A 21,787-nucleotide genomic window follows, 5' to 3' on the forward strand; every position below is an offset into this window, starting at 1 on the left:
TAATTTCTCAATTTCGTGCACGAAACTTTTGAAGGATCGTCACGGAACGCCCCAACCGTTGCGAATTATCGATTAGTCCTCGATATACTCAGCTTCCTTACGGTGGATTCACCGAGAGAGCCAAGGGGATGATTAACGAATCTGGCGTCGAGAAAGGGTGGGAAAAGCGTTTTCCTCGGAAACGTGGGCTAGATAGTTTGGATAGGTCGCGAGTTTATGACTGGTAATACGCGACTCACGGCACAGAAAATTAATTACGGAAACGTTCGCAATGTAAATAAGCTTGTGTGTAAGTTGAACGACGAGAGAATATGTTTTTCTCGATGTTGAGATTTGAAAGCGAAGATCCAGCTTCGCAACTAAGATTGGTTTTTGAGATACGGTTACAGGCGATCTTGGCTACAGTTTGTTTAACGAGAAAGTCACCGACTTGTAACAGTTTCCGGCGATCGACTTGAGTTTGAAGGCGCGACATCTCGCGTTTCGAGTTAGAAAAGTTCATCGTTTTCTTTGTTAAATACGATCGCCATCCTGAGTAATAGCGCGAGTAATTTCGTTAAGGATATTTCGAATGAGAAATTTTCGAAAGTTGTTTAAAGGATCAACATCGCGTGAACGCAGCGTATACCCAATGTGTATTAGATTGTCGGAAAAGTTTCTTTCGTTTCATAAGGTGATGATAGATGAACAAGAATTTCTGCTTTATATTATTTTATTGAATTACGTATAATCCATTTCGTTATATTTCTATTATTACGTTCGTGCATAATTCAATAAACTAATATAAAAGAAAAAACATTGTGCGTCTATTGTTTCCTTATAAAACGAAAGAAACTTTTCGGACAACCTAATCATTTCTTCTTGCTCAACTTTCGTTGCTGTTCTTCCATCTGAATCTTACGATTTTGTAAAGTTTGAAGAGACCGAACGATCAACTATCCTCTTTTCAAATTATAGAACTTCTTTTTCCTCGACTTGTGGCTCACTTTGTCTATGTCCCTTTGATAATGTTCGCTTTACGTAAATTCTCGATACATGTTATTTCACTGCTCGGACTTTGATCGAGAAAGACTCTGCCTGTCGACGTTGAACAAATTCTCTTACTTTTTATTTAAATATAAAATTCGACATACATACTGTAGTATCGTGGACAAAAGGGCCTGAGTCCTTCGATCGAATAGTTCCGTAGAAAAAGCGTACGTGAGCTTGGCCACCAGTGTTTGCGGAACACGTGCGTGGTGGGCCTAAGAAAAGACAAAGGATGCTAGAACAGTCAGTGTCAGTGGAGAAGCCAGAGAATGTGAATCGAGAAGTCAGAGAGTGCGAGTTGCGTTGTCGAGATAGAGTGTTGGTAGCGTTGTCGTGAGAGTGTGGTCCGCGTGAGAGAGAGAGAGAGAGAGAGGGAGGGTTCTTCTGTTTAATCAACGTCTGTACAATCCACTTATTGTAAATAAATCATTATCAACAATAATATTTTATTCTCGATATTACAATACACATATTCCAAAAACTATTTCTACCTCTTTACGAAATAGACAATCAAGAAAGGAGAAAAGTAGAGGTAAAAATAACAGGAAGGTTGAAAGGAATCAGTGACCCGAATTATATCGACGTAACGAAATACAATATACACAGGAAGGAATTAAATATTGCGGAGTAATGCAGTTTCTGAGTCAATTATATTTCACGAACAATAGCTGGGCAACTTTTCTAGGTTCACGATTCTGCTAACGATATTACTTGGCGGTTAATAACTCATAATTAGTTATCGCGGTTGTATCGCGTATTTTACGCATCGAGATAAATTATCGTTCGTCCGACTGACTATTAAAAGTTCTGCAGTAATAAATGAAAAGAAAAAAAGAAACACAAAGAAAAGGATAGAAAAAAGGAAATAAAAGAGTAACGGAAATAAAAGAGCAGACTGAACAAAGGGAAAGAAAAAACGCTTGTACGTTACGGTGTCGCGTCGGACGAGTTACGTTTTCCGGCTGACATTTTATTTCGACGTAAATGTGGCGCGCTGCAACGACGTAAATCTAGCCTGTTATAACGACGACGTCGAACATTCTGTAAATTTAATATCGTTCCGTGTCACCGGTACAGCGTCGTTCGTAATCGTTTCGACGATTTTACGGATCGAAAAAAATCCGCGAGTTATAGTCTTAATATGTTTGTCGACTTTGCTTAGTAAGAACAGAGCATATTGACAAGTTGGTCTGGAAAATTCTGGTGCTCTTCCAAAAATTGTTTAACGGCCTGTTACCTAAAATTATGTGTTTTCGAAGTATACCTTAATATAGCGTCATTTTTATTAACGAGTTTCGTTTAGTTTATCTCGTTGTTTGTCTGTCTCTTTGGATGGAATTTTGTAAGCGGAATTTCACCCACTTCCCGTCCAGTTAGAAAACTGAAATTTCCAACATACGCTCATTCCCGACAACGGTACGATATAATTTCAAAAAGTTGATAATTTTTTTATTGGAAATGATTGTCTACTTTCTTCTCCATAATTGGGCTCAGTGTATCAAGATTAAAAAGTAAAAAATGAAATTGAATTAAAAGAACAAATTAAAAGAACAAATTAAAAGAAGATGGTTTCTATTTAAAGAAATACTGAAAAGAAGAGAAAGTAATTTTCTCAATCAGGTGACATACAGGGTGGTTGGTAACTGGTGGTAGAAGCGGAAAGGGGGTGATTCTACGCGAAAAAAGAAGTCGAAAACATAGAATAAAAATTTTTCGTTCGAGGCTTTGTTTTCGAGAAAATCGACTTTGAATTTTCGCTCGGTACGCGTGCGGTACGTTATAACGGATCTCACTGTAGATCGTTGTCTCGATGGAAAAATTAAAAAAAAAAATTAAACAAAAATTTTTATTCTATATTTTCGACTTCTTTTTTCGCGTAGAATCACCCCCTTTCCGCTTGTACCACCAGTTACCAACCACCCTGTATATATAATTAGTAATAAGTAAAATGAGCAGATACGTGAAAATTTAAGCGACTCTTACATTGACTTACTTTACGACTTCACATTGCTTTTCCTAATTTCGAGATCTTATCTTCCTGTAGCTATTCGGAAGTCTTTAATGCACAGTCCCCTTATCTAACGAAATAATTTACCTTAAGAAACAGATAGTGCAGCATCGAAACGAAAGACAAACCTCGATCTCTCGCACCCTTAATCGTTACGTTTAACTCGATACTGCGATTTCCGGCAAAATAGCCGGTTACATTTCACAAAGCCGGCGATTAGCAGTCCGGAGCACGTCGCTAAAATGTTGTAATACGCTTGGACCTCTCTGTTATCGTTCAATTAGCCGATACAAACGCGTTATCAAACGGTCGTACTATCAGGCCAGCGGCTTGTTAGCGCGCTGGAAATACCGGACGATAACGCGACCATTTGCATTCCGTAGCACGCGAGCTGTAAGTTACTCTAACGAACAAGTGGCCCACAACTGGATTTCGTCTAAAAGGATAATAGCGTACATACGTTCACACGCGATATACGTAAATATATATAAAATATTCGCAACAGTACTGATACGTAGAAACATAGTAGCGTTAAAAAAATTGTCTTCTTTTAATCGAACGATTTGTTCAACACGGAGAAACGACAGAGACAAATTCGATATCTGATTCTTGGTTTTACCGGGCGCATATGAAGGAACGCGAGACTCGACCGTTCCTTTGATTCTAATAAATAATTTTTGCGTGCAACGTTATTACGTTTAATATTGTTTCGCATCAATCATTCTTGATGAGAGAGAAATAGAAACAGAATGAGTATCGCAGCGTGAATATTGCGTGTTCGCGTGACTCGAACGCGGAGGTTCCTCGTATAACTATACGGCAGACCGTGTAGATTCGAGCCAGTTAATGATTGCAGAAAGAAAGAAGGTGGAAAAAAAGGAAAAATTTCGTGGTTTTTGTTGTAATTTTTAATGAACCGACTGCAGAGACGCCGGAATTTTCAGGTCGTTAATTGGACAGAGGATTTATCGTTTTCGTTACAATGCCTTGAATTTTTTTAATATTTGTCCGAATACGCCAGCTTTTCCACGGCGAGGAATTTTTTAAGCAGAAAATACGATTGGTAAGTTGATTTAAGTTCGTTGCGCGCGAAGTTTGGAAATTTACAGAACACAGTGCGATTTATAAATTCCTCGAGCAAAGAATTGGCTCGAGTGAACAAGTTAATAATTTACGTAACGGATATCGGGCGAAAATAAGGAAGAGAAGAGAGTTGTAACAAAGCAAAGGAAGACGAGGGCGCGAAAGAGCAAACGGAAGAATCGCGGGACGATCGTGAGATTTAGCGAATAGCTAAGGAAGATTCTCGGTGAATCTTCGGCAGAGTGGGCCGCGGAGAGACCAGACGTCCCTTTGATGCATTTTCACAGGCAGAGAAAAGGTTCTGGTTAGGATGCAGCTGCAGGATGCATGAAGAGAGCGCGGCTGCTCAAGAATGGGGTCGTGAAAGGGAGTCGTAAATTCCGGAAAATTCTCGGCCCACATCCTCCGCTTTAAAGCTTCCTGAACGCGTTAAAATTGCAGGCAGTCTAGCACGATTATTTAACGATTAATCAATCGTCGATTTGGAATTCGGTGAAATTTCGCCACTTGCCGAGATCCCTTTTGTCTCTATATCTCTGTAGAGCTGTGCTTTATACGCGGCAAATGAAACGCGATATTGAACAAAATAGGTTCTTTTTTGCAAAAACACGAGCAAGCTTTTCGCGAAGGATGCGAAGGAGAGGACGAAACGTTTGTAACGATGCAGAGAGTTAATAGGAAATTGAACGGGCCGATTCATCGATGAAAACTTTTCAGTGGTTAACGCTAAAACGCTCGAATGCCATCATTTTTATCATTTTACGGGGATATTCGATCGCAGATGGACTTTCGTGCGAATTATTAGATGGTGAAATATTAAATAAAATGATAAGAAGTATATTCAATATTATAGAATGACAATAACGAAATAAAATAACACTCGATTGGCTCGTTTTTATTATTAAATAAATATCTCACGGTTATATTTCATTATTATTTTTGTGTTTACGGGCATCGAGAACCGATCGAGTAAAAAATTACTTTTTACAACGTTCATGGCAGAATTTCTTATCAGAGGTGTATAAGAAAACGGCGTATAATAACGAAAGGGGTGTTTGTTTTATTATCACTCTCACGAATTGCATCAACGATAATGCACTGCTGCGATGAGCCAGCTGCGCGATCGCAATATTAAATCTCCTCTACTCTTGCAAAGAGCTTCCGCGTAAATTTTAAGCGGAGTAGAAGGAAGATTTTTAGTTTTATTACTTGTTTTATTAGATGGTATTCTATTGGAATTTGAAAGTGATACATACGTTTACTTAGTTTCTATCTTTATCATACTCGTATTATATTTCATATACGTGATGATATTCTTCAGTTTTTTAATCCTTCGCTTAATTTATATGATCGTCCATCAGATAATAATCCATTAGAATAGAAAAATCTATGGCCGGACGACGGACTTTGGAAAAATCTATCAAGGAAAAATCTTCGATGGAACGAAGAACTTCATCAAACACGAAACGAACTAACCCGATAAATCGAGAATCCTCTCGATTACTCACCATTCGAATCAATAAAAACCGTCGAGGTGAAAAATCCTGGAATCACCAAGGAATTAGTAACACGATCCAGTCAAGAAGCTGGTGCAGTTTCAGAGTAACGAACAATTTCGATGAAGGATGATCGTAATCCTACTATCCATCAGAACCATTCATCAAACGGTACGTCTGCTTCAACTCGACATGGTAGCGAAAGAGATGTAGAGAGGCAGCTGAAAAATTTCTTCGGCGAAATTCGTTCTTCTTCGAAATTTACGTAGAATCTTCTCTCCTCTTCAAAATTGCTTCGAGGAAAATTTAATATAAGGATCGCCTTGGTCGTGATTGTCATTGTTTGTCCCTGCTAATTTTTCATCGTGAAGCGACCGGAATTTGAATTTTTTTCTTTTGAAATTTTTTTCTTTTTGAAATTTTTGAATTTGAATATTGAATACGATCGGAAAATTATTCAACAACGATATAGTTTAATTAGGAGAACTCGTCACGTGCGTCGCGTTCTATCGTTTGTTCCGAGCGCGACAAAAATATCGAAGAGCTAGAGTACAGATTCCGTGAAACAGCAAACTTTGGTACGACTGATTTGTATTTCGAGAAGGGTAGCTTCGGAAAAGAGGGGCAATTTCAGGATCAGACGTTTCATACGGTACTACCCTCAGGAACAAATATTAGGTCGTCCGAAAAGATTCTTTCGTTTTATAAGGAAATAATAGATGCACAACATTTTCCGTTTTATATTATTTTATCGAATTACGCACGGTCCATTTTGTTCTATCAAAATAAAGATCACAACGTTCGACGGATTAGGTTTCATGTTTGTATAAAGATGCATCGTTGTAAAAGACGTGTCTGTAAAAGAAAGACACTTTTCGGACAACCTAATATCAAATAAATAGTCAGCGTTATCAACCCACAAATGGAGAGGCGGATTCGATGAAATCCTAGGAATTTCTACGTATGTGACAATTTGGAAAATACACGTGCATATTATTCCATAATACTTGGAATGTATCGCGAGGTGTCGCACTGTTAACGCAGACGTATGCATAGGTAATTTAAAGACTATGTCAATATGTGTCAATAGTTCACAGCATCGCTCTTTATACATTTCTCAGCAGTTTTTATCCACGTGATAAAATTATCTACGTGTACTTGTATCTACGTGTATTCATAGAGCATATCATTATCCTTGAAAACATTGTTTCCTTCGATCACTGAAATATCTCGCACGATGATAAGGTAGCATGTGGTCATTGTCTATATAACGAGCATCTTGCGTCAACTTTCTGTCAACCTTCTGTCAACCATGGACACACACACACACACACAACAAACTTTACTAACGGACATTGCACGATATTCTTTCGCGCATATCATGACGGAACAATCGCAAAAATGCACTGTCGCGGCAAATTCGAGCTCTGACTGCCACCAGTAATCGCGTCACGCTGCATATTCACGCGAGATTACATATGCATCCTTCAACCATCGTATGCATATCCGGTGCATGCATAACAAACGTGTGTACCGACATCCTGTTTACCTGACAGATCTTCCGAGGTTACACATCTCCAGAGAATACGTTCGATTATGTCAACGAGATCTTCCTAAACACTCGTTCTCTTGCTTGACGTATTTTTTTTTCTCTCGTTGGGGGAGATCTTGTTAGGGGTGGTTTCATGGTGTTTCGGGAAATTATTCCAGCCACGTCCGAGCCGAAGTTTCTCTTATCGAATTTGCCAACCGCGTCGTCTCGTGTCAGTCAGCCTGTATATTCCGCGCTTTTTGGTGAAATCGATTATGGCGGGGAAAATTTTCTCTCGTTCGGCTCGAAGAAGGGGATGTCCAGTGATGAATTTTCGAAAAAAAAAAGTTGAAATTTTATTACTTGGATGAAAAAGGAAGGCTTCTCGTAGCATGCGGACCTCTGTCCTTTTACGCACTGTATTTCCATTTTACGAGTTTTCAAAGTAGTTGCGAATCTTTGGTTCGAACGTGATATAACTCGAAAGTATTAATTTTTTAAGTAAATACAAAGAATCGTGTGCAAACTCGTATGTTCATGGACGTAACCGAGGACATGGCATAAGTAGAAATTAATAGAAACAGAAATTTGTTATATATGTTGTATTACAAGATTTTATGCGTGTAAATAAATATATATATATATAGTATATTTTAATAACATGTATATAATTCGTATGAGTAAATTTGGTTGGCTGGTACAAATGGTAAAAGACGTGAAAAGTGTACTAAATGATCTTTTGAATTTTACAAACTTCGAATCTAGAAGTTTTCAAATTTTTAATTTGTACATCGTCGGACTCGCGAAATCTAATATTTCCTCCCAGATTACACGTTCACGTGGCCCTTTTTGAATTTCCAAATTCACTCTTTGAAATATTCAACTCAATCTGCAGGCTTAATCAACCCTTACGGACAAAACCAAGAACCAGTCTCTCGATCGAGTACTCAAAGGCTGGATATTAAAGGGCGGCTGGTGCATGGTTTAATTACAACGTCGATTAATACGAACCACCCGGTCTACACTGTTCCACAGACTAGACTACGTTTCCTAGGTTCATCGAGAAATTTTCTTTTCTCCGCTAACGCGATACGATGAAACGAACGATGACTAATCATCGAACATCCGTAACGTTCGTTTCGTTCTAAATATTCCAACGAAATGTACAAAAGCCGAAGCTTACGTCGTAGCTTTTAAATCGCGTTAAATCACAAACATCGATCGTTTCACGCTGTAAATTGGACTTAACAAACTTTAACAATTCGTTTTCTTCCACGCCTGTGCACACCTATACATATACATAGCTCTTACACACATAGGTCTTTGCTGCGTGAGGTAACAACGAAATAAAATCCACGATTTTGGACGAAGTTTCCTCGTATAATAAATCTCGCCGCGTGGAAACGTAACTCGCGAGGATGGTAGAGTTTTTCGTGCACGGGGTTCGAGGAAAAGAATGAATAGCTAGCTCGTTCCACGAGTCACCTTCGTCGAATACCTAATTCGCCTTCTTTTCCCGCGGAGGAAAATAAATCGCGGACCCTGCCAACTTATCCGATCCATCAGCAGCGGGCATGATCGAGTTAAAACTCTCGAAACTCTGTTACGTGACGAGGAACAGTCTTTTCCGTCGTTCCTACCTCTGTTTCTGCCTCTTCCTTTTTCCTTCGCTAACGTTCGTTTCGCTAGCTGGTCGGCTCGCGTGTGCCTACGTGTGCACGTGTTTCAGATAAACCGACATTCTATCTGCACACAGCGTGTGCCGTCTTATGAATAATGCATACTCAATGGATTAATATTATTTTTCGCTGGCCCGTCGTTATCTTCGCCGAACACCGGTGCAATCGATGTTCGCTATACGCGACACTTCCAACGGATTTTCCTCCGAGTTTTCCATCGAATAGTTCGACTAACGCTGGCTTATACGTCGAATGGTTCCTCGATTTACTTTGTTCTTTAATTTAACGCGTTAAATTCCCACCCAGAGAAAGGCGATTAATTTAACGCAGAAAATGTCTAGGTTTCGAAAGTTTCTAGAGAAATTTCGCTAGAAACTGTAAGCAAATGTAAACATCTGTAGCTGAATAAGACAAGGTTTTCTTTCGCAAAGCTAAGATTCACAATATTGTTCTCGAAGAACACGATCATTCGGTTAAACGGACCGTAGCTGCGCTATCGGAATAATCCAAAAGCTTCGTTACGTTAATCGACTTATCCGTGTTCCCAGCAACTTTCCACGATTACGTCGTGTTCGGTAACCCAGCGTACCACGCGTTTCTCACTTTCTCTTCCCTAGAAGCTAACACTAACGTTCCATTCACTCTTCGTGATTTTACGTTCTCTCTTCTTGGTTCGCGAGAACGCTGTACAGAAGTTCGGCGAATACCGACCGGTTGGATGTACGGGAAACTTCATAACTCTTATCCCGAACAGAGTCATAATACTTTCAACTGTTTAAGAATCCTCGCTCACACGACCAAAAAGAAGCCAGTGGAAAGTTCCCGACAAGATTTTGAGTTCTCCGCAAGTCAATTACCCTCGAGGCCCGGCTGAAAAACGCGGCAGACTACTAGTTTCTCTGGTAGCCACAAGTTAACCCATTTCTTACTTTCAGAAGCAATATGTTTCGTGTATCTGTCGTGGTTTTATTTTTCCTATGTTTCTCGCTATCATTTTTCACTGTGTGATTTGTGATAAACGAGATCTCAACTTCTACTCTTTCGGTTTGACGCTATTAAAAGATCAAGGTCGAGACGATATTTATGGAAAAAATGTCATTTAAAGAGAATATACGTTTTGTTGATTTCGTATAATTATTTGTACAGGAATAAGAATAATTTTATATCACGTCGAATTCGGATAATATTTTATACGTATATTCAATTAATATCCGCGAAAATCGCAAAGACCGGGAAAAGTATATTAAAATGAGAAACGAAAGCGTAAATAACTGAAAGAATATCGCAACGTCCGGATAATACGTATCAATAAATAATAATTATATGTAAATTGATTCATTCCGATCTCGCAAAGTAAAAGGGAGAAGTTCAGATATCGAAATTAAAAGATAATTGAAGGATAATTGCGAGAATAATAAAGAAATGAATTAAAAGGGCAGTAGTTAAGATAAAATTCCACAATTATTACAAACGCCAATAATTAATAATTCTACATATTATACATAGAAATTGTTTCGTTTCGTATATTCTGTCATAAATAAAGCGCAGATTTGTATTTGTATTTATGGGAAATTTGACGGCGCAAAATACATATAATATCAAAAAATATAGAAAATATCGTTATAATACTCGCTACAATTTTTAATGGTCATGACAATTCTCTATTTAGGTTCCATTTTTTAAATTATATTCACAAAAACATGAATTTGCATAAATATCCACACTCGCTTATCGTTACGAGTTTCCGAATAATTTCATAATAATACGTAGAACAACTTTTAAATCGAAGAAGACATATCACACGCTACGTTATCGAGCAGGAAAGTATTAACCAGACGATTTTAAATATTCAGTTCTCCACGTTGAATGGAAAAATAGCGCAGGTTCGAAGTAGGAGCCGGACTGCTGATTCGCTCGTTTATTAGTCTCAAAATATTGCGGGTAGGCTGAATTCGAACGAGAGGCAACTTTTGTTGTCTTTCGTGGTTCTTCTTCTTTCGTTTTCCTCGGTACAATGTTTTCTCGTCGTTATACGAGGTTCGTAGCTACGAATCGAAGACAAAGCAACCAGGAGAATGTTCGGAATGCTTCGGACGGAGATCAGGCTGGTTCGGGGGATATCTTTTCCGTGTGTTGTTCTTGGCCAAGTTTCCTCGCAAACGCGCCTGCTCCAGATAATGTTCCAGCACCGGTCGCGTCTACCGAAGTTGTCTCTACTTTCAGGTTTCAACGTATCAATATTCCAAATGGTAGTAGCGAAACTTAAGCTCGCTAGACGTCTTTCGAATTTTATATCGATCTTTAATTCCATACATCTGACGCATTTAATAAGAAATATAAGGAATATTGCCACTATGGTAAACGACGTTAAGACAAAAGTTCCTGACATTCGTAGCATATCAACTTTAAACACGCAGCTCGTGTATTTCGCACTTCCAAATTTCCTCTAAATACAAAGACACCTTTACTTGAATGGCAACAGCAACAAAAATAAAGAAAAAGTGATATAATTTTCAAATTAGTTTATTTCGCGCGCGCCAGAATTAAATCGTTGAAAATCACGTGGGACAACGAGAGGCCGAGGTGACCGGCATGGTGACGCGAGGATGGCGAATTCAGCGGAGATCAGCTTTGCAGCTTATTGGGAATTAAGCCGCTTAAACGCCTCCGTTCTGAAGGAGCAGCGAACTCGCGAGCGAACCAGCGTGGAGAAAATGCGGTGTTCGTCGAGACACGCCACGCCGCGCCGTGAAACGCGAGAATTATTCACTCTCGCTCCGCGTCTCGTTTTCCCTCGTCGTTTTTTCCCCCCTTCCTTTTCCTTCCTCCTTTTCTTTTCATTTCTCCTCCCTTCTTTTTTTCTACCTTTACGTTCGCCATCCTCTTTCGCCACCACCGTTGATATTGACATTTTCCCGCGGCGACGCGTTTCTTTTTCGCCCCGGCCAACGTTAATCCGCGCGCAATCGAGCGAATTCAAAGGAGAAACTACGGCCGCTGCGTTCATTTCGTCCTCCAGTTCGTTTTCTATCACCCACGACCGTGGGTCATCCTCCCACGGGAAGTGGAAATATTTTTTATATTTCGAACTGCAGCTGGTTATCGAAGTGTCTTTTCCTTTTTTTTTTTTTTTTTTTTTTCTACACACAGCTTTAAACGGCAATGATACAGCCACCGCTATACGGTGGTCTTTAGGCGATTTAGTTTTAAAGAGCAAATGGCGGAGAGAATTTGAATGGGTTTTCGCATCCGTGTGTCGCGTTTTAGAAATTCTATTCGCCGTTGAATTGGATTTTAGTTGGGAATTTATTCGCGGGAATTTTTTTACGATATGGATTCACGAGTTTATAGAATGCAATAAAATAGGATAGTAGAAGTTCGATTTTAACTCTGAATCCTCTGTACGTGAACTTTTCCTAGTATTTAAAAATAATCGAACTACTATAATGTATTTAATAAGTTTGAAACGATTGATTTTCATTAGGAGAAGTCTCATAACGATATATATTCGAGCTTTACAGAGTTCTTTACCGTTGGTTCAAATTTCAAGCAAGGATTTATTCAAGAAAATGTTTTTACAATGTAAAGCTCCGAGTCTATAGAACACGATAAAGTACGATACAATGGTAGAATTTCGGGTTTAATCTCTGAATACCTTGCTAAGGTAGCATATACGATTGAGAATACCTAGATATTGATATTTAACAGTTTAATGGCCCAATGAAACTCGAAAATCTACTGGTAATTTTTTTTTTTTTTTAAACAGAGGAAACGTAGAAACGGACTAATTTTTCCCTTTCCTTTTTCCCTTTAATATCTTATGCCTCGCGTATGGAACAATAGAATGAAATGGATCAAACCGAACGTACGAACGATGGTGAATAGTTCGTTTTCCAGCGCTCGGTTTTTCGACGTCTATGAAATTCCTGTTCCGCCACTGTTATTGTCGTGAATAAAAAAGAGCGAGAGAGAAAAAGATACATATATCTATATACATATATATATATAGAGAGAGAGAAAGAAAATGGAGAAAAATTGGAAATTTAAGTATAAAGTCCTCTCTTTTCTTCTTTCTATAACAAATCTAGGAGTTGTTTTTTCTGCTACTGGTATATACGTTCTGATGGTTATAGTTACGTTCAAAAACACAAGATTCAAATTGCATCGTAGCTCTCGAAAGTTTTCGCCGTTCTGAAATTACCGATAGAAGCAGAAACTTCGGCCATTTCAACGATCTAATAGGTTGATTCCTGATATCGATTATAGCGCCGGGGCAAGTTCGCGTAATGCAGGTTTTTACCAGCGTTAAAATATTACACCCGAGCAACGACGAAATTAATTGGAATGCAAATTCACTCTTTGAGATTCCTGAAACGTTTTCAGGTATATTTTACCGGTTGTTTGTTCGACTACTTTAATTTTTTGGAAAGTCACATACATGTGGGATGGTGTGACATCAGGGACGGACGTGGCGTGAGAGGTAATTGTTTATAAACGTTGTCAAGATATGTTAATGTTGTCAAGGAGTGTAGTGAGCGTTACCAAGGTACGTTAAGGGAAAAATGAGCATGGAAAATGCTGTCAGAGTTGAATTTATCGTGATCGTGTGAAGTTCCTTGTGTTGTTGTGCCGTAGAATTAGTGAGAAACGAATACGCGAAACGCGATATTATATTCGATTTCGTGTGAGTGCAACGATATTGTATTTATCATACTGTTTTCTATTAACTTATAATATAACATTCCTACATACATACAGAGTGAGCCAATAAGAAGTACCATCTGAAATACTTATTGGTTTTATCTAAAACATTTTAAACGGTTATTCGATAAATTTTCCAAGCTCTTAACAAAAAAAACTTCTTATAAAAGAAACGAAACATTCAATATATAGCTGGACTGCATGATTTCCACTATACTCTCGATATTGAGACTTCTTACGCGTCAAAGACAGCACGGAGCACGAAGCTGCAGTTCCAACTACACGTTCATACACATGTCACGTGCCAACTCACATTGGATTTTGCGTGTTTGATGTACGTTTGTAGCTGGACATCTATCTGGTCTTTACATCGGAGAACGTAGCTGTCCTATTTGATCTTCTCCTAGTTTGATTTTTGCGTTTCGAAGCTGGTCACGATCCTTTAGACGTGCATCAAGAGCAGAGCAGAAGGGTAGAGGAAGTGGAACACGTTGGATCCTCTCAGCAGAGTTTGTCGGAGTTCGTTAATTCCTCTACCGAGGGTTGGTTACCCTTTATGGCTGACGAATGAGTGGTTGATAATGGCGGGACTTTTTGGTCGACTACTGGTCTTGATTGGAGGACACTGCCACATTGTGGTTAGATTCGAACGGAACTGTTTCAGGGACAGTTTGCTAGTGCTAGAGATGATTTTGTCGTTATTCGATGCGCTTTGTTTCAGATTTGAAGTTCTATTTAAATCCTTCAGTCGTTATATTTTTGTTTTATAATCTAAATTTTGGTTAATTTATAATCTAAAATTTGGTTAATAGTTTTTCAGTTTTTTAATTTTAAGTTACAAACGAACGAAGGACGATGTAGTTATCGAATCGAAATTCTCTTCCCCTGCAGTTCCTTTTTGAAAGCACAGGTAATGCCGCAAGCCATGTTCTTCGAAATCCAAATGAACTATATTTAGTATCCTATTCGCGGAATTTTGATAACGATTCCCAAAGCTCTAACGTTCCGTTCGCAAAAGCCGAAACTTCGCTTCGCGGGCTTCGCACAAAATTCGCCCTTCGAAGCAAATCACTCGCAAGCTTGTTTCCACGATTACATCAACGATGAAATCCTTCTTGCACTCGCTTGTGCAATCCGGACAATTAAACTTTCATCAAGATCGCGCTAAATTCCCCTCTAATAATTCCCAGAATGTCCCGGCGATAAAGTAGACAACGTAGAATTTCAAGTTGCCGCGCGGCGGCGGTTGAAATTAACGAGGCCCGTACTTTTACCCAGTAACGGGCCGCGTTTAGTTTAATTAAACAATTCCTCGGACATCGTAGCTCTTAACATTCCGTCGACGCGTTCATCCCACCTCCAATGGAGGATTTTACGGCCGGCATAAAGAAACCGGCGCGCTATCGGTTATAAAATTTCCGGGACACGCTTTCGATGCCGTGCAATTCCGTTTTTATTTCAGCCACTTCACGGCAAATGGTCCGTGGTCGTTGGAAATCACATCCGTCGACGTTCAAAATTTTCGACGTTTATACCATCGCAAAGGTGACGTTAAACCCGACCGTTTCATTTATTGATTCCTTTCGTTACTGTCACCTGTCGATTGGCCAACTATAGTCAAATTCACACTGAGCACAATTCTACCGTCATACCGTTATATATAATAAATAATCTAACGTAATATAAATATAAATATTATATATGACAAATTATAAACGAATATAAAGGTGCATAGAATATTCCATTTTCCGCGTTAACTGGAACTTTATGCAAGTTTAATATCTTCGACGATATTTTATATATGTGAGGTGGTTTTAGATGTAAGTGACCAAGAAATACTCTCGATGTTCGACGATATACTTTACTTAACAATTAGCAGTCAACAATCAACAATCACGCTTCTCGAATGTGTTTGCTTTGCTGTTACGCTAGACCCTTGGCACTTCGCTGTTCGAAACGGAATGAATCTTTTGTTCAAAACCAAACGGATTCTTTTCTTTGTTGTTCGTTTGTTAGACATCCGCGATCGTTGCCGCGTATGCATTCTTCCGAATATTCCGCGGGAGGACCGTAGGGATATCGATGATATTTGGGCATGTCGGCCTTACGCTTTGATGGTATAGCACTTTGTGTCGCGAACCCGTTGGAAAGTTTCGTCGTCGAATGCCACCACATTTTGTCACTAGGTAGTATTGACAAAATCCGCAATTACTTAGTTGCCAACCCAATACTTACATCCCAATACTTACAACACGTAAAATATTTTATATCAGCCAACAACGTCGAATCTTCCCTCGACTTCCGTTTCAATGACCTCGCTCTTCTAACTTCGATCCTACGCAGAATGTTTCCCAATCTACTGTATTCTACTGTACAATGTTTCATTGTACCGAACCACAAAACTTTAGGAAGGTAAAAGATCTGCTCGACGCGTCTCCTGAAACGTCCGATTTTCTATTTTACGTAGCTTATGAGAGATAGCAGAGCGAGGTATTTAAACGATTCACGCTGTCAAACCAGTCGATGTCTTCGCGTCCACGTATAAACATTTACGCGCAACCTACGCAATTAACCCTGTCAACAGTGGAGTGTTACGACACGTTACTCCCTGAAACTTGATTCCGATCGCGAACCATTCACCGTGCGAACACCTGCATACACAGGTGACAATACATCTTCGCTGTACCACGATGTTACTCTGTTTCGAATACGAAAACCGTTTAGCCTCGATGCAAGATGTAGATAAAACACGAGCGCACTTAGCCGCTACGAAGAGCCGCTATTTATTCAACAGCTGCGAACCGCGTCAAATATTGAAACATTGGCCGTTGAGTGAATCCTGAGCGAACTATCGATTGTCACCACGTCTTATCGCGATTTCAGATCTGATAGCCTCAAGTTTGCGAGGTTAAAACGTGAATGGTGGATTTGTCGATTGGACGTGAAGATTTATCGTGATGTCTGTTTTAACGGTGCTGCGGTGCTTGAATTTTTTATGTCTCAATCTCGCTTTAGTTTTCACCGAGAAAAGAAATGTGTCAAAGTAAAATTGTTTAATGAAAACAGATAAAGAGAAGAAGACAGAATGAATTTTTCTAACTGTTTTACCGATATTCTATGCAAATGTATCGTTACAATTACAAGAAAAACTCGAGCGTAATAATCGATATAGTAAAATTGTGAAATCTTTTACGAAATTATTTTTGCTCTTCATTTTTTCAACTTTTATGTAAAGCTTTCTGAAAACTAGCAACCCCGTCAGAGTAGGGAAACTTTATGAAACGCCGCTCATCCCGGCTAACAATTTTCAGTTACGATCTCGAAACGTTATTTCGGCTGTATCGACGCCATTACGTTTCACGCTTTTTCACGTTCGTCATGGACAATTGAGTCCTCCTTCCTTCCCAAATTTTTTCCTCTCTTTTTTTTTTTTTTTATCATTGTTCGACGCCCGATCGGTGTATCATTTCAACGATAACACTTTTTTCACGTTTCTGTTTTTTTTCGGTTCAGTAATTTTTGAAATTCGCCTATACATATATCCTCGTTTATGCACATCGATGTCTTGTTTTCCACCGAATGACACAGACATACTAGCATCATGAATATTTATCACTCCAGTATGTATGATAAAAGGAAAGAAGCGAAATAACGCAACACATGGTTCACGGAAGTACTGTTCACTGAACAATAAAAAAAAAAAAGAGAATTGTTTAGCGAATAATATTGTACGTGATATACGAAACATTTCGAAATTTGTTAGTACTATAATAAAACACAATTTGTATCATTTAGATTATCGAAGATTAAGCGAATTAAAATGGACAGATTTTACTGGATCAAAGTTTAAAACAAAATTAAAAATATACACAAAATCTACAAGATATTTTAATGTGATAAATTTCGATCAAATACATTTTCAGATTAGTTTAAAGTTTTACCAATACGATCCTGATGGTCCTATCAATAAAATTTCAAAAAAAAATGTATAACACATACGCATAATATATTCACAAAATTTTCCTACGATAAGTGTCCAAATATTTTTGTGCTCCAGTCTGTATACGAAAATATCTCGAATTTTCTCTTTCACGTCCAATCCTTTAAAAATCGTCTAATGTTACTGTGCAGTAAACTACCGGAAACGTTTTATTCAAAAGTAAATTTCGCCGAAACGTATACGTTTGCATTTCCTTTGTCCATGCATTCAATCGTGGAAATATTTTATTTCCTGATTGAAGTAGAAAGAAAGTTGGTATTACGAAAAAGAAAAGTATTGTGGACACGCACGAAAGAGGTTACGATTTCATAATTGCGACACTTTTGAAACAACACAGAGACACGCACAAAACAACGTCCTTGGAATAATGTTACACACCGCGACGGTCCACGTTGCTTGACCACGAAAAAGTATTGCCCTTTTTAACATCGTTACACTATGTTTCCTTTGCAAAAGTGCATCCTTTTTTCCGCGACCAACCACCTTGAACTCTTTTCCCTCAGCCACGAAACGACGCATTAAAGCGGCAAAACAAATTTTCCCTGACATTGCTTGGTTTCTACTCTGGTGAATTCGTATTAACTGCAATTTGCATCTCGATACGTAGAAAGAAATCTTCGCGCGAGCCAAACATCGGTCGCTACTATTTTCAACTACGAAATTCTACGTTTCTCAACGTCAATTTTTCGACCTTTCCTTTAGTTTGAGAAAGTTTAAAACAGTAAGATTTTTGATATCTTGGTACGAAGTGGGCTTGGTACATAGAGCGGCTGTATTTCGCATTTCGATTAAAAGTAAACTTAATTTGGCGAACGTTAAAGCGAAACTCTGGCTTGCCACAGGGATATAATTTTCGAAACGTACGTTCGAAGTAACTTAATAAGTCTGGAGTCGAGTGAACGAACAAGGCAAATTATTCTTCCTGCAAACTTGTTACAGTTTGGAAACAGAAACTCAACTAAGGAATATATCGCTACCATAAATCAACGATCAGCCTAAACGCTGTATTGACACAAAACCAGCAGAATGCTAGTTATCACACCCACTGAGCAAACACTAACTTTATTAATTAAACAGCTCCGTTCTACACACGTAGCTATACAGTTTCTCAACGTCTACTCAGCCTAATAAAAATATCGTTTGGTAAGTCGATAGGGGACGATGTTTTAGCTTCTCTCCGACAAACGCGTGACAAATCTGTTTGCTTTCAAGTTATTTAGCGACGATACTTAACAAATTTACGCTGTTACATTTTATACTTGGCTGTAAGAGAAAAATTGACGACGTTGAAACAGAACCCTAAGCTTCTTCCTTACAGATCGCGGTAAGAAGGACAGCTTTGAAAGATTAAAATTTTTCAAATTTCCCGTGGTACGTGGCGAGAAACTAGAACGAAACTCACCCTCGGTTCGCATTCTTCGTAGCCAAGGGACGCTGAAATCACGAACAGATGGCTTTTCGGTATTAAATTTGGTTCGCGGTAAATTACAGGACGTTGTCGGCCGTAGGCAACAAAATGTACAAGCCTTGCGACGACCTATCTCCGAGCGTCGACTTATAATTAAAAAGTTAAATTGAAATTACTTCAGTAACCGCGACCAAGGGTCGCGTATTAAATTGGAATTTCCGTGAATGCAAGTCGTTCTCTGAGAATCCGTGCAGTAACGACGGATAATTAACAAATAAGGAAGAAGGTTGTATTTGACACAAATAGTTGCGTACAGTGTGCAGTGTGAATATAATAGTGTCGCTAATAGACGTATTAGGTTGTCCGAAATGTTTCTTTCGTTTTATAAGCAAATAATAGACGCACAATGTTATTTGTTTTATATTAGCTTATTGCTAGCAGATCTTGGACGAAACACTCACTTTCTCTCTTCTCTCATTGTGTCTAAGGTATAGGTCTGTTAGGTGAGAGCCTTACCGAAGAGTCCATACTATAATACTATTGGCTTATTGAATTATGCACAAACATAATAATAGAAATATAACGAAATTGATCATACCTAATTCAATAGAATAATATAAAACAGAAACTGTTGTTCATCTATTATCCATATACGACACTACTAGTACACAGGATACATAGGATAGTGAGATTATATTACTGAAAATAAATGGCATGAAAATACTAGTAAGATCGTGAATCACATTTTTGTATATGAACTTCCGAGAACGCAATTTTTTTTTTTCTTATTAAAATTGGATTCTTCTTGTTTTTACCTGCTTGGTGAAAACCGGCCTGTTTTACATAAGCAGCGTCGAACTTCTTGAAAAACACATATATTCAAACTTGTCCACGCGAAATCTTCCTAATGGTTCAGATAACGATAATTTCAAAGACTTATGCAAAACTTATGGAATATCTTGCTTCCATCTTTGTATCACACTAACTGTATAGCGTAAATGTATACCGGTATAGTCAGTAATATATACAATGATGGCTGAAACAGTAATATTGTGGTAAAGTAGCGACACGATACGAAGGGTGTGACAACTTTGTTTTACGTAAATGAAACGCGTGAGTAATTGCAATTCTGGCAAGTGTCTGACCGCAGCTTGCTTACGGTATGTCAGAGTGTCTCCCTTTTAATTTTCAGTCCCCTTCGCGTACGATCGAGTTGAAAATTAATTAGAGCTAATTGTGAATCTTTTGCAGTATGACTTGGAGCGTAGAGATCGTCTTGTGTGGTTACGTTGTATTCCATTTGAAGCGACGCGAGTGTTGTGTGGCGTTAAGATGGATTCTCCAAGGTGTATACCAACGACAAGTTTCATTAATTAGGGAGTTGCATCGAGCAACATGTAGAACATTCGCGATTTTACTAAAGATAAAAAAATCTGAAAATTAAGAAATGTCCTTGAAAAGAAAAGATGTTTATCGTAGGGTACTAAGAATCGAGAGAATTGGAAAAGTAATTTTTTGAAAATTAAAAAGATTTCTTAGAAGCCTAAAATTATAACAAGATCGTACAAAATTAGTGAAATTATAAATTGATTAACAATTGCTTATAATATTTATTATTCGATTTTATTTCCTATTTTACAATTCAAATTTACACCTTGCAATTGACCCGAAAGTAACCAATAAACTTTCTTGACACTGATCGATCACTGCGACTCTTAAAGACTCTTTTTACCGATCGTAAGAAGCAAAATTCGCCATGTTGAATGATATCAAGGATTCTAATTTGCAATTCGTACGTAGAACTTTTAGCGAGCTCGTAATAAATAGAACTTATAAATCGCATTTTATGCAAAGCGTTGAAACGCGAATATTTGCTATCAGGTAGCGTGGCTGGGCAGGTTCGGCTTGGCGGAAAAACAGCCGGATAGTTTATTTTATACGAGACAAGAGACACACGACTCTGCTTCTATCTGTACGACAGGAAATATTGCATTTGACTTTGAAGCATAACATATTGTTCCAATGATTAATGTTCTCTTCGTTCTCTTCGCCTCGTTTTCTTTCATCTTTTTAACTTCGCCACACCCCTTTCCAAACGTTGGTTTTCTTCGTTTCCGTCAATGGAAAACCACGTTCAACCGGAATACAATCAGACAGAGGGATTGATGTAACCCGAGAACAGAGACGCGAAAGCTGGTACTGGCCTTTTGGGAAGACTTCTCCTCGAATTTCGTTAAATTTATTTCGTATACGGGCTCGCGATAGTATTGCGACAGTTCTAGATACTTTTTGCAACTATACTGTATGTGTTATATGAAACGTTTTGAAATTTCATCGTCACTGTTATGAGATTCCACTATCGCGATTTTATTCGTTTGAAACGAATCGGAAAATATACAAGGTGGTTGGTAACTGGTGGTACAAGCGAAAAGGGGGTGATTCTACGCGAAAAAAGAAGTCGAAAATATAGAATAAAAATTTTTCGTTCGAGGCTTTGTTTTCGAGAAAATCGACTTTGAATCTTCGCTCGGTACGCGTGCACTTTATCGCGTCTCGTTATAACGGATCTCACTGTAGATCGTTGTCTCGATGGAAAAACTAAAAAAAAAAAAAAATTAAAAAAAATTTTTATTCTATATTTTCGACTTCTTTTTTCGCGTAGAATCACCCCCTTTCCGCTTGTACCACCAGTTACCAACCACCCGGTATACTTGTACTAAAAATATCTTGCGATTTTTATATACAACCGTACTGCACGCGTACCGAACGAAAATTCAAAGTCGATTTTCTCGAAAACAAAGCCTCGAACGAAAAATTTTTATTCTATATTTTCGACTTCTTTTTTCGCGTAG

General features: G+C 38.4%; 1 protein-coding gene across 9 annotated transcripts in view; it reads right to left on the reverse strand.

Annotated features, from left to right (window-relative positions):
• Window positions 1-21,787, reverse strand: part of LOC126866013 (neuroligin-4, Y-linked-like) — a 224,012-nt gene that overhangs the window by 135,807 nt on the left and 66,418 nt on the right. For 2 of the 9 annotated variants that reach the window (XM_050619035.1, XM_050619033.1), the window contains exon 2: window positions 1,138-1,244. The exons of the other annotated variants lie outside the window; for them this stretch is intronic. The gene's annotated coding sequence lies outside the window, so the exon portion shown is untranslated. The remainder of the gene's footprint in view (window positions 1-1,137; window positions 1,245-21,787) is intronic. 9 annotated transcript variants of the gene reach the window in all.

The sequence above is a fragment of the Bombus huntii genome, chromosome 5, assembly GCF_024542735.1.
Source record: "Bombus huntii isolate Logan2020A chromosome 5, iyBomHunt1.1, whole genome shotgun sequence".
Taxonomy (NCBI): Eukaryota; Metazoa; Arthropoda; class Insecta; order Hymenoptera; family Apidae; genus Bombus; species Bombus huntii.